Source organism: Erpetoichthys calabaricus, chromosome 5 (assembly GCF_900747795.2).
Source record: "Erpetoichthys calabaricus chromosome 5, fErpCal1.3, whole genome shotgun sequence".
NCBI classification, from domain to species: Eukaryota; Metazoa; Chordata; class Cladistia; order Polypteriformes; family Polypteridae; genus Erpetoichthys; species Erpetoichthys calabaricus.
The window spans coordinates 6,764,423-6,778,110 of NC_041398.2; the positions used below are offsets into that span (position 1 = coordinate 6,764,423).

At 42.2% G+C, this 13,688-nt stretch overlaps 5 protein-coding genes across 31 annotated transcripts in view; 3 read left to right on the forward strand and 2 right to left on the reverse strand.

Annotated features, from left to right (window-relative positions):
• Positions 1 to 13,688, reverse strand: part of LOC114641503 (tripartite motif-containing protein 16-like) — a 1,283,323-nt gene that overhangs the window by 1,096,698 nt on the left and 172,937 nt on the right. The window lies entirely within an intron of this gene.
• Positions 1 to 13,688, reverse strand: part of LOC114652539 (tripartite motif-containing protein 16-like) — an 837,738-nt gene that overhangs the window by 770,835 nt on the left and 53,215 nt on the right. The window lies entirely within an intron of this gene.
• LOC114652414 (tripartite motif-containing protein 16-like) overlaps positions 1 to 13,688 on the forward strand; it is a 1,097,043-nt gene that overhangs the window by 513,258 nt on the left and 570,097 nt on the right. The gene's annotated exons all lie outside the window — the stretch shown is intronic.
• The window catches only part of LOC114643026 (tripartite motif-containing protein 16-like), a 1,170,030-nt gene that overhangs the window by 313,383 nt on the left and 842,959 nt on the right, over positions 1 to 13,688 (forward strand). The gene's annotated exons all lie outside the window — the stretch shown is intronic.
• The window catches only part of LOC127527845 (zinc finger protein 184-like), a 579,825-nt gene that overhangs the window by 251,147 nt on the left and 314,990 nt on the right, over positions 1 to 13,688 (forward strand). The gene's annotated exons all lie outside the window — the stretch shown is intronic.

Sequence of the window (13,688 nt, forward strand, 5' to 3'; positions counted from 1 at the left end):
TGATGAGACACTAATAGTAAAGAGCTCATCTGATTGGACAGAATCTGTGGTGGTGTTTAAAATAAAATTCTGGAATCACAGTAAATCCAAATCCCTTTTATTCTCCAGTACTTCATGTGCAGTATTCTGACTTGGTAGATTTGGAGCTCCTTATAACGGAACACAACAACACAGACAAAAAACAGAAAGAGCTGAAGTTAAAAAGACAAACTTCAAACCAAGTTGTAGAATAATCCAATTATAAAGAAGATGTGCCAATAGTGATGTGCCAGTGAGAGTGTGTAGTGTGTATTCCTGTGTCACGCACACGTGTCCTCACACTGTACACACACACACACCTTCACACAATCTCTGACAGAACACATGAATACACACAGAAGACTTCCGGTTTGAGTAAACACTGGCGTGACTGGTTGCCGATGCTTGCCGGTAACTAGACTATGTGATTTTGCTAGACTAGTGATTTTGATGGTATTTTTTGCCATTTTTGCTGACATCTCTGCGTGGCTGTATATGCTGTGTATGCATTTAACTTCAGCCTAACCCCCGTTTCGTTTGAAACTTATCGGTTTGTTCTCTGGATGCCTGAGCTGTCTGTGGCCTCCTCGCCTACAATGTGGACTGGTAGGATATTCGCCTGGTTAATGTTTGTTTGGAGTCTTCTGTCGCTCGTTATCCAACCTGCGACTGGCCTCCTCCAGTACCCAGCTGCTGAGCTTCTTCGACTGCGTCTTCTCCAGTCTTTGTCTCTGCTGTTGGTGCTATATTTCGACCCGGACGTCATACTTCTCCCTCGTCGGAGATACATCCACCGTGGGTCCTGCCGGAGATTCCGAATGGATGCTTCGAAAGGAATTAACTCTTTTTGGTCTGATTTTCGGCACCCTCCACATAACACAGATAGGAACGCTGACCATAGCGTGTTGGCCAGCTTAGCTCGGTCGACTAACACCACTATCAAATGCGACAGCAACATTGTCAGCTTTGGTCTACTGAACATCCGCTCACTCACGAGCAAGGGACATCTCATTCAGGGTCTCCTCATTGACTGTAAGTTTGACTTTCTCTGTTTAACTGAGTCTTGGCAGCAACCTCAAGACTTTTCACAACTTAATGAATGCACCCCCCTAGAGTTTGTTTACACTTGTCAACCCCGTGCCTCTGGCCATGGAGGAGGTGTTGCGATAATTTATCGAGAGAAGTGGAAAGTCCTGCCGTTGTCTGCTCCTGCTGTTAGCTCTTTTGAATCGACTGTGTGTCAGTTGTCTGGGTCAGTTCCTACCATCCTTGAAACTGTCAAAGAACAATTTTTTGAACGATCTTGCTACCTTCCTTACCCATTTATCAATAATTACTCCAAATATATTTCTGCTGGGGGATTTTAATATACATCTGGACAATATCAATATCCCTCTCACTAGAGACTTTTTATCTTGCCTGGAGAGTTTTGGATACCAGCAGCACACTGATGTTCCTGCCCATTGTAAAGGACATATCTTGGACCTGATCTGTTGCTCTGGTGTTGTTCCTTTCGATCTTACAGCAGATGAACTCACTATAACCGATCATTTTCTCCTTTCATTCAATTCCAAACTTACCTTTTCTGTTCCTAAGCTCCCACATCTCATAGCCTTTCATAACATTAAGAATATTAACTTGAATTTGCTGTCTTCTAGAACTGATTCCCAAATGGACTTTTATAATTTATCTACTCCCATGGAACTGGTCTCATATTATAACACTTGTCTTAATGGTATTCTTAATTCTCTTGCTCCGCTAAAAACCAGATCTGTTTCTTTTTCTGCCCCCTGGTTTACGCCTGAACTTCGGCTTCTGAAAGCTAAGGGCAAGCAACTTGAAAGGTTGCTTGAAAAATCTGGACTTTTTGTCCACAAGATAGATAGATAGATAGATAGATAGATAGATAGATAGATAGATAGATAGATAGATAGATAGATAGATAGATAGATAGATAGATAGATAGATAGATAGATAGATAGATACTTTATTAATCCCGATGGGAAATTCACATTCTTCAGCAGCAGCATACTGATACAATAAATAATATTAAATTAAAGAATGATAACAATGCAGATGAAAAACAGAAAAACAGACAATAACTATGTATAATGTTAAATGTTAACGTTTACCCCCCCTGGTGGAATTAAAGAGTCGCATAGTTTGGGGGAGGAACGATCTCCTCAATCTGTCTGTGGAGCAGGACAGTGACAGCAGTCTGTCGCTGAAGCTGCTCTTCTGTCTGGAGATGACATTATTTAGTGGATGCAGTGGATTCTCCATAATTGATAGGAGCCTGCTGAGCGCCCCTTCGCTCTGCCACAGATGTTAAACTGTCCAGCTCCATGCCAACAATAGAGCCTGCCTTCCTCACCAGTTTGTCCAGGCGTGAGGCGTCTTTCCTCTTAATGCTGCCTCCCCAGCACACCACTGCGTAGAAGAGGGCGCTCGCCACAACTGTTTGATAGAACATCTGCAGCATCTTATTGCAGATGTTGAAGGAAGCCAGCCTTCTAAGGAAGTATAACCGGCTTTGTCCTTTCTTGCACAGCACATCAGTATTGGCAGTCCAGTCTAATTTATCATCCAGCTGCACTCCCAGATATTTATAGGTCTGCACCATCTGCACACACCTTTGATGATCACTGGGTCTATGAGGGATCTGGGCCTCCTAAAATCCACCACCAGCTCCTTGGTTTTGCTGGTGTTCAGGTGTAGGTGGTTTGAGTCGGACCATTTAACAAAGTCATTGATTAGGTCCCTATACTCCTCCTCCAGCCCATTCCTGATACAGCCCACGATAGCAGTGTCATCAGCGAACTTTTGCACATGGCAGGACTCCGAGTTGTATTGGAAGTCTGATGTATATAGGCTGAACAGGACCGGAGAAAGTACAGTTCCTTGTGGCGCTCCTGTGTTGCTGACCACAATGTCAGACGTGCAGTTCCCAAGACGCACATACTGAGGTCTGTCTTTAAGATAGTCCACGATCCATGCCACTAGGTATGAATCTAATCCCATCTCTGTCAGCTTGTCCCTAAGAAGCAGAGGTTGGATTGTGTTGAAGGCGCTAGAGAAGTCTAGAAACATAATTCTTACAGCACCACTGCCTCTGTCCAAGTGAGAGAGGGATCGGTGTAGCATATAGATGATGGCATCTTCCGCTCCCACCTTCTCCTGATATGCAAACTGCAGAGGGTCAAGGGTGTGTTGAACCTGTGGCCTAAGGTGGTGAAGCAGCAGCCTCTCCATGGTCTTCATCACATGTGATGTCAGAGCAACAGGCCGAAAGTCATTCAGCTCACTAGGACGTGATACCTTTGGGACTGGGGTGATACAAGATGTTTTCCAAAGCCTCGGGACTCTCCCCTGTTCCAGGCTCAGGTTGAAGATGCGCTGTAGAGGACCCACCAGCTCCGATGCACAGACCTTCAGCAGTCGTGGCGATACTCCATCTGGACCCGCTGCTTTGCTGGCACGAAGTCTCCTCAGCTCTCTGCTCACTTGCGCTGTTGTTATTATGGGTGGGGATGTTTTTCCTATGCTGGTATCAGCAGAAGGATGTGTTGGAGGGTGCAGTACTCCGAGGTGAGAGTGAGAGTGGGTTAGGGTGGTCAAACCTGTTAAAAAAGTTGTTCATTTGGTTTGCTCTCTTCACGTCTCTCTCAATGGTGGTACCCCGCTTCGAGCTGCAGCCAGTGATGATCTTCATCCCATCCCACACTTCCTTCATGCTGTTATTCTGCAACTTCTGCTCCAGCTTTCTCCTGTACTGCTCCTTCGCCGCCCTGAGTTGGACTCGGAGTTCCTTCTGCACGCGCTTGAGCTCATGCTGATCACCGTCTTTAAAAGCCCTTTTCTTCTGATTCAAAAGGCCCTTGATGTCACTTGTAATCCATGGCTTGTTGTTAGCATAGCAGCGTACTGTTCTTACTGGAACTACAATGTCCATACAGAAGTTGATGTAGTCAGTAGTGCAGTCAACAACTTCCTCAATGTTCTCATTATGAGATCCCTGCAGGATATCCCAGTCTGTAGTTCCAAAAAGTTCTCTCAGAGTATTCTCAGCCTCCAGGGTCCACTTCCTGAATGATCGTGTGGTTGTAGGTAGGACTCTAACTTTTGGTTTATAGTGAGGCTGAAGCTGAACCAGGTTATGATCTCCTTTCCCAAGCGCAGGCAGCGGGGTGGCGCTGTATGCGTCTTTAACGTTTGCATACAGTAAATTAATAGTCTTATTTCCCCGGGTGTTACAGTCCACATACTGGAAGAATGCAGGCAATGTTTTGTCCAGCGTCACATGGTTAAAGTCTCCAGCGATTAGCACAAGTGCCTCAGGGTGCTGCGTTTGTAACTTAGCAACAGCGGAATGGATGATGTCACTCGCTGACTCCACGTCTGCCCGAGGAGGAATGTATACAATAACAACAATGACATGTCCAAACTCTCTGGGCAAATAGTAGGGACGTAAACTTACAGCCAACAGTTCGATATCCCTGCAGCAAGTGGAGATTTTGACGTTAACACAAAGAGATGTATAAAAACCATCTTCTCTATTATAAGGATTGTATAGCTCAAACCAAATCTAATTATTACACTCAGTTAATTACTCGTAATACAGGTAACACCAAGTCTTTGTTTTCTTTACTTAATAATGTTACACAACCTCCAGACTCTTTACCATCTCACCTTTACTCAACTGCTTTCTGTAATTCTCTTATGTCTTTTTTCAATGAGAAAATCCAAAGGATACATCAGCACCTTGGTCCAGATCCTCTCTGTATTCCTTCTGAACTACACTCGTCTATTCACTCTTTCTCTTCTTTCCAGCTTCCCACTTCCTCTGAAATCTCAGATCTCATCTGTAAATCCAAGTCATCTACTTGTCAGCTGGACCCTCTGCCTACAGTTCTGGTTAAAGCCTGCCTTCCCTCTCTAGTCCCTCTCATTTCTGCCATCATTCACTCTTCTCTTACTACTGGTATTATTCCCTCATCTTTTAAAACAGTTGCTATAACCCCAATACTAAAAAAACCTGGCGCTGATCCTACTAATTTCAAATATTTTGGCCCCATTTCTAACTTGCCCTTTATCTCCAAAATTCTTGAAAAAATAGTAGCCATCCAACTTCACACCCATTTATCTCACAATAATCCATATGAAAAGTTCCAGTCTGGTTTTCGCCTTCTTCATAGTACAGAAACAGCACTTGTTAAAATTACTAATGACCTCCTTATGGCTGCTGACTCTGATCTAATCACTATTCTCATCCTCCTTGATCTGAGTGCGGCCTTTGATACTATTTGTCATATCACTCTCCTTAACAGATTATCTTTGATTGGCATTACTCACACTCCACTTGATTGGTTTAGATCCTACCTCTTAGGCCGCACTCAGTTCATACAACTTAAAACCTTCACATCCCAACCCACCGCTGTTACTTCTGGTGTGCCCCAGGGCTCTGTCCTGGGGCCTCTTCTTTTTATTATTTACCTTCTTCCCCTTGGCAATATTTTTCGTAAATATAACATTAATTTTCACTGTTATGCTGATGACACCCAGCTCTACCTTGCTGGTAAGCCCACCTCCTCTTTTCCACCACCTTCGCTTATTGACTGCATTTCTGAAATTAAATCCTAGTTTTCTTTGAATTTTCTTAAATTAAACAGTGACAAAACTGAGGTTCTCCTCATTGGTTCAAAATCATCATTATCCAAAACCAATAATCTTTCTCTTATTATTGATAACTCTGTTGTTTCCCCATCAACTCAGGTCAAGAGTCTGGGTGTCATCCTCGACAGTACTCTATCTTTCCAATGTCACATTAATAACATCACCTGGTCTGCTTACTTCCACCTACGTAATATTAATCACATTCGCCCCTCCCTCACTCCTCATACCACTGCCATTCTTGTTCATAGTCTTGTTACTTCTCGCCTGGTCTACTGCAATTCACTCCTCTTTGGTCTCCCTAATAAATCTCTTCATAAGCTTCAGTTAGTCCAGAATTCTGCAGCACATATCATCACTCGAACCCCATCTATTCACCATATTACTCCGGTCTTGCAGCAGCTTCACTGGCTCCCGATCAAGTTTCGTATTGATTTTAAGATTCTGCTATTAACATTTAAGGCCATTCATAACCTCGCCCCTCCATATCTGTCTGACCTTCTTCATTTTGCCATTCCATCCCATAACCTTAGATCCTCTTCCTCCACCCATCTGACCGTCCTTCCCGTCCATCTAACCGCCATGGGGAGCAGAGCTTTCAGCCATTCTGCTGCCAAGCTCTGGAATTCATTACCTGCGGAGCTCCGAAACATCAAATCATATTCATCCTTCAAATGTAAACTTAAAACGCATCTGTTTAAAATGGCTTTTTCTTTTTCCTTCTGATTATAGTGGTTTTGTTTGGTTTTAATTTTTAGATTTTCTGAACTTTTAAGTTGTTTATAATTGTGTCTTTTATTAATTAATTAATTAATTAATTAATTAATTAATTGTTTGTTTGTTTGTTTGTTTGTTTGTTTGTTCGGTGTCCTTGAGTTCTCTGAAAAGGCGCCTTGTTTAAATAAAATGTATTATTATTATTATTATTATTATTATTATTATTATTATTATTATTAAGATGGCTAAATCACTGCTGGGAGAGGCTGTCGCTCTGGCTAAGAAACTCTGGAGGTGTCTGTTAGTTTGAGTTTGAATTGACTGAAGCGTTTGGGAGTTTGTGTGAAGAAGTGATGAGCTGCTGAGATGAGTCCGTGGTGGTCCTTATGACACGGTTAGTGACACGAGATGTCTACAGGTCTGCACAGATGAAGAGCACAGCAGACCTCACCACACGCTCTCATTTATTTATGGAGTGTGCCGTTGATGAGCCAAATCAGACACCAATGGAGAATGTGATTACACTTTTAATTACGGCTTTGTAAAACTGAATGGGGGTTGGCTGTGAAATATTTAATTTCTTTATCTGGCGTAAGATGTCCAATCACCGCTGTGCCTTCTTAGTGATGTGGTGGTGTTCATGTACCAGCTGAGAGTGTTTGTGATTGTTGTGTTCAGAACTTTGAAGGAGTCTACCATATTGACTGCTGAATCATTCATTTCTGGTGTTAGAGGTTGTGACTGCTGTTTGTAAAAGTCAATGGCCATTTCCACTGTCTTGGGGGTCTTGAACAGCAGGATGTTGAAGCTCACCAAGACACAAGATGAGACCCCTCTTTTCTAGTAGTTGTTTCATTGCTGTTAGTAATTAGACCACTAATGGTGGTGTCATCAGTGAACTTAATTATTTAACTGAAGGATCAGTGGACCTGCAGTCATTGGGGTACAAGGAGTAAAGTAGGGGGGACGTCCACAACCTTGAGGGGCACCTGTGCTGATACAGAGACAGTCTGATAGGTGGGAGTCCACACAAACATACTAATGTAGCAGCAGACTCCAGCGCTTTTGAATTGTTGTGATGATCAGCATCTCTAACTGCTCTGTACAGCAGAAACCCCAGCAGTTCTAATGTGGAGTCAGGAACTGATACAGTAAGCCAGGTGTCCACACAGCAATACGCCGACCAGAGAGAATAATCCTTACTGGGGCCGAGAAGAAGGTAAAGTTAATCTGTGAAGGGCCTCAGTGGTCTGACGTTGATAAAACTAGTAAGGGAAGGGGCACTCGACAAGCGCGTCTCCTGAACCCCACGAGTGACTATGAGCGCGTCCCCCTTCTCCTCTTTAGGTGGGAGTTACCTGGCTGGGAGTCCGAGTCTGTAGTCGGAGGTTCATAAGTACGAGATCCTTATGAAAGTGTCCTTAATCAGTGGAGGAGAAATGAAGTCCAATCCCAGTAGACAGGAGCTGATCTTGTGTATGTAATCCTCATATTGTTACAAAAGGCAAAGTTAACAGAGAAAAACAACACATCAGCAGCGAGCAAACAACTGTGGCTGCCCTGATCAGCACCATCATTATGAACACAAGGTCACCGTCGAGGTCCGAGTTCTAATGGACTGTCCACACGGACCGCTGGCTTTATTAAATGACACTTTTACTGTCACAGTCCACCTCTTTAATTTAAAATCAATCCACTGTCACACGTCATCACAAACTGACAACTCAATGATTTACTGGCTAGCAAACAAGACGGCCATCGAGTGGTGAGAGATGTGAAGTTCATGAAGAAAATCATCACTGAATGAGCTGAAGCTACTCAGTTATTAAAGGTGACGATTCATTCAGTAGAAATTAACTGTAAAAATAATGAGAGACGTGAATAGGAGGAACTGAACTGGCAAAACTCGATTCAGGAGAGCATGATGGCTGAGGGGTTGGAGCTGCGGCCTCACAGATTGAGTTTCGCGACTTTGAATTTGGCGCCCAGTGGTCGTCTTCATCAGGTCAGCGTGTTCTCCTCGTGTCAATCCTGGTTTTCTTCACAAAATCCACAGACGTGCATGTTGGGTGAATTGGCGACTCTGAATTGGCCTTGTGTGGTTGTGATCACCTGACTTAACACAACACAGCCTGAACTGGATTAAACCAGTTTGATAATGTTCTGTTAAAATCACTACAATGTAAACCCACCACGGCCATGATGGTCTGCTGACCTGAATGAATCATATTTATATTTTTATATGTCACCTGTCACGTCTGTCTCTCTACTGTTTGTGTCACCGACATGCCCCCAGTAGTTTATATCTTTCCACTTTTTAAACAAGAATCCTAATTTTCTGTCAAATAAGTGTAAACTGACCACAGCGATCGTCATCCGCTATTCTTTATTCCACAGAGCAGACTCTTTGTTTTTAATTTCAGACAGACAATAAAATAAATGACAATGGCATGAACACAATTATTGGGACCCTCACCTAATGTTCTCTTACCGACTGTTTTCAGGTGAGACCTGCCATCAAGCACTTCCTGCAGCTCCTGATGAGACTTCTACTCCTCTCACTGCCCACTTGGCTCACTCTTCTTGATCTTTGATGGACTTATTCTCCCAACTGTAACTTACAGCTCTTCCCATGGATGTTGACTTGGATTAATTTTAGGGCGCATAGCAGACCACTTTAGAACATTCCAATGTGATTTCCACCATATTTGGGTAGTCTTACTTGTATGTCCTGGAGGATCCATGATCTGTTCTTCAGACAGAGCTTTGTGACGTTTGCTCCACAATGTTTTGATGATCTTCACATTTTATTGTGCCCTGCACAGATTCAGCACAGCAGCCCCCTAACATTAATGAGCCTCCTCCATGTTCGTGTTTTTTCTTTGAACACTTGTTTTGTTTTCTGTGGACACAGAGATGCTGTGACTTACTGTAAAGCTCTCGTTTAGTTTTATCAGTCCAAAACAACTTCTCCAGCACTGTGGCTTGTCAACATGTGTTTTAGAAAACACTAGTCAGTAATTTATTTTGTTTTTTAGTCCGTCTTTCAGAAGTGGGGTCTTCTACCATGGATCCCACTTTCATTCAGTAAGTGATTGATGGAGCTACTTGAAGCTGTTGTGCTTTGATCTTGGAGGTCAGCCTGAAGCTCTCCTGATGTTTGCCTTGGTTCTTTCACCACCACTGGAGCTGTCCTTCTGTTCACTTGGGGGTTCATTTTACATCTTCAGCAGCATTCAGTGTGTTCACTACAGTCCAATAGACCTTCAACTTCTTGATGTTAGTTACTGAGGCCACAGGAACATGAAGATCTGTGGAGATGGCCTTGTTGCTTTTACCTTGACCATGCTGGGCTGTGACCCTCTTCCTTTCCTTCTAACCAATCTCTCTCTCTCATTCTTCCTAGGGTACGAAGCAGAAGCGGAAGCAGAAGCAAACAATTGTCGACAGCAAGATGTTGCTTTGCAGTCGTAGTAGAAGAACTCCAGGCACTCGACGAACAGATTCAGAAACTCCTGTCCAGACGAAGATACCTTAGAGAACTGAAGGCTCGGCTGCTGGATAAACCGTCCTCGCCATCTGTTATCGATGTAACATCAACCCCGCATTGTGCCGCTCAAGTGAACTTCACTCCCGCGCCTTGTAGGAGCGACACCGATGATGACCTCGGCGTATTTGAGCTATGCAGTCGGGGGTTCAAGGCCAGAACACCTCCATCGGCACAGGCAAGCATCTTAACTCAGAAGTGGTTCAACCCTCTCCATGTCCCCAGTTCGCCTTCAGCCCCTGGTGATGTAATAGTGGTAGGTGATTCTATTGTTAGAAACCTCAATATCCCATGACCTAATAGAAAATCGTTTGTTTCTTGTTTTCCCGGTGCTCTTGTCCGAGATGTGATGAGACGTGCGTCGGCAATCTATGAGAAGCACATGAAGAGGGCAATTGGAGCAATTGTATTGCACGCCGCCATAAACGATATAAGGCACCGACAATCAGAAATCCTCAAGGCTGACTTCACAGCATTAATTAAAGACACAAAGGAGAGGACCCCATCGGCAAAGATCTTCATTTCGGGTCCACTCCCTCTCGTCAGATGATCAAACGAGTACTACAGTCGTCTGCTAGGATTAAACAACTGGCTGCAGGGCTTCTGCAAGAATCAAGACATCGGGTTCATCAACAACTGGGACCTCTTTTGAGAAAGACCGCGTTTCTTCAAGTGAGATGGCCTGCATCCGAACAGTTTCGGCGCCCGGGTCCTCTCCGAAAATATATCTAAGGTAATTCGTTTGTCTTGACTATCTATCTCTGCTCTTAACCCCTTCCAAAATGCTATTGCTGTGTTAGGACATTTTAATTGTTTAATAAAATCTTCCCGTAAAAGTGCACAACATAAATACTGTAATAACCAATCTCAATGCACGTAGAAAATCTAGGCAATACGGCATACATACCAATAATTTAATTAAAATTACTACTTTAGATGAGCAATGTATTAAAACTATAAAAACAGACTATAGACTAAACAAAAAATACACACAGAGCGGCGCTAATAAAAAGTACTCATCTCTGCTCCTCCGAAACATTGAATATGGCACTATTAAATGTTAGAGCTTTAACTAACAAGATGTTTTTTTATCAACGATCTTATTAGTGATAAAAATATAGATTTTATTGCACTAAGTGAAACGTGGCTTAGCTCAGATGGCGCAGCTGTTTTAATCAAATCTGCGCCTCCGGATTACAGTTTTACTCGTGCGGATCGCCAAGGAAAGAGAGGTGGAGGGCTAGCAAACATTTACTCAAGTAGGTTAAAATGTAAAGATGTCAGTTTTGGTAAATTCAAATCCTTTGAGTACCTCACCGTTGTTATTCATGGAGATTCTCACGTTCTAGTATTATCCGTGTATAGACCTCCAAAATTCAACGAGTCTTTCTTTGAGGAATTCTCTGACTTGATGTCAATTTTAATTACGAACTATGACACACTCTTAATAGTCGGCGACTTTAATTTTCATTTAGATAATCAGTGTGACCAAAAAGTAAAAGAATTTATGAACCTCCTGGACTCTTTTGATTTGAGACAGCTCGTTAATCAGCCTACATAAAGCAGGTCAGACGTTAGACTTAGTAATTACTAAAGGACTTAAAGTTGATATAAAGCAGATCATTGATACAGGTCTATCAGACCATTTTCTTCTACTTTTTAACATAGAAGTAATGATAGAAAACACTCATGAGAAGCATATTGTTAAAAAACGCTTCTTTGACTCATCAGCAGCTTTAAAACTTACAAACATTCTAAGAAATCAGTCCGTTTATAGTGACAACTATAATAGCGAGGAGAATGTAAATAGTAAGGTGGAAAGATTTAATACTAAACTGAGGGCTGCTGTTGACTTAGTTGCACCTGAAAAGACAGTTAAAAAATCTTCTAGCATTGTTATACCATGGAAGACCCAAAGAGTGTCTGATTTAAAGAGAACATGCCGTAGAGCTGAGCGTAAATGGAGGAAAACTAAACTAACTATTGACTATGAAATATTAAAAGTTAAAATAACAGAATACAATAACACAGTCCGTCTTGAGAGGCGCTGCTATTTCTCTAAGATTATAAATAACAATGCTAGTAATCCCAGAGTCTTATTTTCGACGATTGATCGTCTGTTAAACCAGGTAACTCAAAGGAATGCCTCCTAAGTACTTCCAGTAAAACCTGTGAGGCTATTGCTGTATTTTTCAATCAAAAAATTAATGATATTAGAAATAACATAGTATATCTCCCCAACACTTAACGATCCTCCTAAGCCCCAGTATTCCGTTATAAATAAATTAAAGTCTTTCACTAGGATAGATTTACATAAAATAATTTCTCAAATCAAAACCCTCCACCTGCGCCCTTGACCCAATACCAAAAAGTTTTTCAAAGAAGTACAGTGGAACCTCAGTTCACGACCATAATTCATTCCAAAACTCTGGTCGTAAACTGATTTGGTCGTGAACCGAAGCATTTTCCCCCATAGAATTGTATGTAAATACAATTAATCCGTTCCAGACTGTACGAACTGTATGTATATATATATATTTTTTAATTTTTTAAGCACAAATATATTTAATAATACCATAGAATGCACAGCGTAATAGTAAACTAATTTAAAAACATTGAATAACACTGAGAAAACCTTGAACAACAGAGAGAACTAGCACTGCAATAGTTCACGCTATAGTGCTAGGAACCGGTCGCTAAAAACACTTGTTTTAATGAGTTTTAAGCACAGGAGAAAAAATGAACATTTGAAAAATCCGTAATTTAATAAACCACCAAGAAATGTAACACTGCAACAATGCAGGCTACGAACCGATCACTGTAAACAGAACTGAAAACAAAAACAAGCCTTCTCTACCTTATGCGTCCCTCCCTCTCTCTCTCTCTCTCTCTTTTGCGAGCCTACAGCACTTGTGTGTGTGTCTCTCTCTCGCGCTGCCTGTGTGTATGCGGGGCTCTCTCTCTCTTGTGCTGCCTGTGTGTGTGTGTTGCACGCCCTCGCTCTCTCTCTTGCTGGCTGCACAGGAAATGCACAAGAAAAGACTGAACATGTACAAACCGAAAGGGAACCTGGCTTGTTTGTAAACCAAGTGTGTGGTTGTGAACCGAGGAAAAAGTTTGGCGAACTTTTTGGTCGTAAACCGATTTGTACGTGTACCGAGATGTTCGTGAACTGAGATTCCACTGTATCAGGCATGCTAATTGATAATGTTCTTGACATAGTAAACTCGTCATTAGATACGGGAGTCTTCCCAGACTGTCTTAAGACTGCGGTAGTTAAACCCCTACTTAAGAAAAATAATCTCGACCCCTCTGCTCTTGAAAATTTTAGACCCATCTCTAACCTGCCTTTCTTAAGTAAAATTCTAGAGAAGGCAGTCATTATGCAGTTAAATGAGCACCTTAATAAACCTGCTATTCTTGATAAATTTCAGTCAGGTTTTAGAACAAATCACAGCACAGAAACTGCACTCGTTAAAGTAGTAAATGACTTGCGGGTAAATGCAGACAGAGGCCATTTATCTGTTCTCATCCTCTTAGATCTGAGTGCCGCATTTGATACCATTAATCATAATATTCTTAGAAATCGCCTTAGTCAATGGGTGGGCCTCTCTGGCAGGGTCTTAAATTGGTTTGAATCCTACCTGGCAGGGAGAAAATTCTTTGCTAGTTGTGGTAATTATAACTCAAAGACACATGATATTCTATATGGTGTTCCACAAGGCTCTATCCTGGG